This window comes from Triticum dicoccoides, chromosome 4A (genome assembly GCF_002162155.2).
Source record: "Triticum dicoccoides isolate Atlit2015 ecotype Zavitan chromosome 4A, WEW_v2.0, whole genome shotgun sequence".
Classification (NCBI taxonomy): domain Eukaryota; kingdom Viridiplantae; phylum Streptophyta; class Magnoliopsida; order Poales; family Poaceae; genus Triticum; species Triticum dicoccoides.
In genome coordinates, this window is record NC_041386.1 from 251,750,747 (window position 1) to 251,755,848 (window position 5,102).

A 5,102-nucleotide genomic window follows, 5' to 3' on the forward strand; every position below is an offset into this window, starting at 1 on the left:
CGCCTATAGCCGAACCCCTGGAACGCGGCCAGACTCTAAAGATTCTATGCCTAGCACCGAACTTTGTGTTTGTCTCCTTCTCCCTGTTGTCTCCTTTATTTATTCCTCTCTTTTCATTTTATCTTTTTTCTAGAACTTAAACTCTTTCGCACGGCTAAACCGTGCACCTGTGATGTACACATTCTTGAGCATGTGCGTCCACTATACTTGGGGCTTCCCGGACAGAAGCTTATTTTCCGAGCATCAAGCTCATCACATATGTGTTTCTTCTCATATGTACCTTTTCTTTTTTTTCGCCATTATATGCATCGATATGACTTATGTTTTGGCCAAGCTGGGTTGCCTAGCTCCTGTGCTTATGCCCTACGTTCCCGTTAGTTCGGCTAGGGCATAAAGGGACCACCTCTGCGATTGTTACTGCCGGGTCATCCGGATGTGTACCTCAGACTGGGAGAAGCCGAAAGCTAGTGTTCTTAAGAGCATACTCGGTCGGCGGACTAAAGATGCTTTATATTCCTTCCATTATGAACCCCCAGATAATTTTCTATAATGTAATGTTATCAATCACAGTTCAGACATGCATTTTAATGCATGCACACCTAGGGAAAGGAACCCCTAACGGAACAATTCTCCCTGGAAGATGTTTCTTACAATCATAATGTAATATAACTTAACAAGCCGGATACACATTGTCTGTTCAAGCAACTATAACCCCTATGCCTGGTTCCCACGCATACCCAGGTCTATTTTACCGCTAAGGTATTCGGAAACATCTGCACCTTCGGGTGCAGAGGTTGAAGCGAAAAGGTCCGTCATGACAATTGTTTTTATAATACAGCTAGAGTCACATATGTCAAGGAAAGTACATAGTCACTAGGACTCAAAAAATTCCTCCTCTATACTGTCCAGCAGGCGGTCTGACTTACAATCCTGGTGGGAATACTTGGCGGCTACTTCTACTTGGTCATATACCAAATTAACAGGAACTTCTTTTCCATCTGACCCTAGAGGTCCGACCCGAGCCATATGATTCGGATCAAGCTTGGTATACCATGTTTTCACCATGGCCCAGGCTTCCCGTGCACCTTATGGACATGCCGATATCTTCCATAGTCGAAAGCGCCACTGCGCTCCCTTGAATAACTGTCTCAGCTCCTGCGACAGCTCTTGTAGCAGATCGCGCGACGATCCGGACATCTCCTATTCGGGACAACCGGTCAGCATACCTGCAGATATAACTCTATCAGCACCTTCCACCTCCGAATTATTTGAAGGTAAGTTCGACCACATACTGAATATACCACCTCGTAGCCTTTTATAATCCATTACGGAGTCCGCCAGCTCGGCTCTTACATCTTTCAGTTCTTCGCCCAGTTGGGTGTTCGAATCCCGGAGCTTGTTTTTCTCTACAACGAGCATCGCTAACACAGGCTCACCCGCGGCTAGCAGTTTTTTGGATCCTCGTTCTCTGCTTCGAGCGGCTTGTAGTTGTTCTTGCAGTTGACCTAATGATCCAATTAAGAGGTAAGCAACCATGTTAGCATTATCGGTATACCATTATGTTTTCTCAATGGAGGGAAACATTACCAGGAGGTGCCTTCTTGCATTTCTCTAGTTCGGCATTGGTAGCATTTAGCTGGCTCCGACACTTTTCCAGCTCCTGAGATAATAGGTTGTTCTTCTCCATAAGCACCTCGTTATACATTGATCCTTAAATCAGTTGTTTCAACTACTTTAAGTCTCGGGGGCTACTGGTGTATGATTATTAAATCTACGCTTACCCGCATATCTCTCAGATGCTGGTCTGTGGCTCGGACAAGCCCATCCCGAGCAGCTTGGATGTATGCATCAGCCGAATTAAAGGCATTAAATGCCTCTTTTGAAAAACCAGGGTTACGAAAAATGGCCCTCCGACGATGATGATTCATAGCGCTCTCCACTTCAGAGTTCGTGACGGACATGCCGTCCGAATCCTCTGTGGAAGGACAATTTGGCGCCACTCCCGTATCAGTCCCCGTCCTTTGGGCAGGGTCCAGAACCTGACTAGTGGAAGCTCATCTGGTCGGATCCCCGGGCACAGTCCGGCAGATACTTTTCCTGATAGGATACGGCGAATGGCATTACAATTTGATGTGACGATCAGAAATGATATTCTTGAGAATAATAGCCTTACCTCTTTGGCGAGGGTTCTGCCGTGTTATCATTTGCTTTCCTCTTCAAAGATGTGCCAGGTATGGACGCTGCTCTCCTCGGAGATGCTTCCGGTGCACATTGCGGTGCTGAGCGCCTCCCCTTTGGAACACGGAACAGTGTGGTGGGTGAGGCATAGTAAGGGAACTCTTTCGAAGAAAGTGTCTTTTGAATTACTTACATGCGAAGCAGGAAGGAGGCCGGGGTAATCGGCAATGATAGGTACATCCATGCCGTCATAGCTCGTCTGATAGAATACACCATCCTCGAGCTCCATAAATATGTCCGGATTTTCTTCATATCCGGGGTCAAGATCCCGGTTGCGATTCTCCGGCTGAGGAGCAGGGTCATGGATCCCCTCGACAGCCTTTCGCCATTCCTGTCATGAGTGGATAGGATACTCCCCGTCAAAGATAATTGAGGGAGAGGAGTAACATAGTGGAGTCAGAGCTTATCCAACTAGGAGGATTATACATGGAAAATCCGTCTCGGTATTGGAGACGGGTGAACTCCTCCTTCTCGCCTTTATATAGTTTCGCCAATATTTTAGCCAGAGCGGCGCGGGTCTTTCGACACTTCTGACCGTAACGTGAGGTGTCGTCTTCCCCATTATAGTGCCACATGGGTTGCCCTTTGTATTGGAGTGGCCGGACCCCCCGAGCTATGGAGATCGCCATTACCTCGACTATTGACAATCCGGACTAGGCGACCATCTTAATCCCCGCTTGAACCCCGCCATAGAAGGACATCATCCCTGCTCGTACGGGGACCAAATCCGCGGGAAGAAGAAAGCCCTGTTTTTGAAGCTTCACCAGCTAACTGTGAGAAATAGAACATCTCTCCCAGTTCCCCTTTTTAGAGTTGTGGGGACGAGAGGAAGAGCTGGGAGCGCTAGCCATGTTCGGGTGGTTTTGCTCCGCAAGCTCTGAGGATTTTTTTCCGTGGGATTTGGAAGGGATCTGAGATCTATTCTCTTTAAATAGGCACCTTTCTGGTGCGGTCAGGGTGGTATATGTAAAAATACCCCAACCTCTTGTATTCACCCGACGCGTGGATGCTAAAGTCAAGAAGGCACGGAAGCCGAGGGGTGCGACATTAAGTGAAGAGCCGAATACATTACTTTAAAGTCATAGGAGGAGGAACCCGCCTTGCAATGCCGAAGACTATCTACACGCCGACCACCTCGTCATTCAAGTCTGGTTCCGGGGCTACTGAGGGAGTCCTAGACTAAGGGGTCCTCGGGCGTCCGACCTATTGAATATGGGCCGGACTGATGGGCCGTGAGGATATGAAGACCGAAGACTCTACCCGTGTCCGGATGGGACTCTTCTTGGCGTGGAAGGCAAGCTTGGCGACCAAATATGAATATTCCTTTCTCTGTAACTGACCTTGTGTAACCCTAGATCCCTCCCGTGTCTATATAAACTGGAGGGCTGGGTCCGTAGATAGATCCGAATCCTCATAATCATAGCCAGGCTAGACTTTTAGGGTTTAGCCATTACGATCTCATGGTAGATCAACTCTTGTAATACTCATATTCATCAAGATCAATCAAGTAGGAAGTAGGGTATTACCTCCCTAGAGAGGGCCCGAACCTGGGTAAACATTGTGTCCCCCGTCTCCTATTACCATCAATCTTAGACGCACAGTTCGGGACCCCCTACCCGAGATCCACCGGTTTTGACACAGACAAAGGGGGTTATAGAAGTACTTGTAGGCCCGTCCGTATTATGCCTCCGCCGATGCCCATGGTATTTTAAGTGCATAGTAATGTATGCGCGGTATAGATTACGTAGGTGTATGAGGTGGACGGCGGAGGCCGAACTGCTAGTCTAGCTCCATAATTGGTCGGTCCTGCTGAATGGAGACCGGCGGCTTAATGGCCAACAAGGTATGCGGCTTAATAAGGCCGACTTGTACTCTGGCTGGAGGGAACGTAGTATGATCCTCAGTCCGGAGGGAGTATGTCTCATGCTCCTCTGTAGGGGAGTGTGTCATGTATACCATGTTCACCATTTTTACCTCAAAGGGAAATTGCTTCTGACCCCTGGTATTTGTTTGGTGAATCTCTTCGTCATCGCTATCATTGGGCGGTCTTTTCCCCTTATATTCGGTGTTGAGCCTATCGGCCTGTTTGAAGACCCAACAACTTTTGTTGGTGTGATTGGCTGGCTTATCGGGGTTGCCATGAATCTGGCAGGGTCAATCCAATATCTTATCTAAGGTGGATGGCTCGTCTCTATTTGCCTTAAATGGATTTTTCCATTGACCAGGTCTGGGGCTGCTGAATCCAACGTTGATTGTTGTGTCGCGTGTTCTTCCATTGTCATTGCGACGTTTGTGTTTGCTGCGTCACGGTTTGCCATTGTCGTTTCGGACTTCGGAAGGGCCCGGATCGTTGGCTCTATTGCTTCTATGAGCCAGCCAGCTGTCTTCTCCCGCGCAAAAACGGGTCATCAGAGCGGTAAGGGCTGACATGGATTTTGGTTTTTCTTGACCGATGTGGCGGGCAAGCCACTCGTCCCGTACGCTGTGTTTGAAGGCTGCTAGGGCTTCCGCGTCCGGACAGTCGACGATTTGGTTCTTTTTAACTAAAAACTAGTCCAGAGCTTCCTGGCTGACTCTCCGGGCTGTTGGACTATATGGCTTAAGTCGTCAGCATCCGAAGGTCGAATATACGTACCTTGGAAGTTATCAAGGAAGGCTTCTTCCAAGTCCTCCCAGCTGCCGATGCAATTTTCGGGTAGGCTCTTCAACCAGTGTCAGGCTGGTCCTTTGACTTTTAAGGGAAGGTATTTGATGGCATGAAGGTCATCACCGTGGGCCATATGAATATGGAGAATGAAGTCTTTGATCCATACCGCGGGGTCTGTGGTTCCATCGTATGATTCTATATTCACGGGTTTGAACCC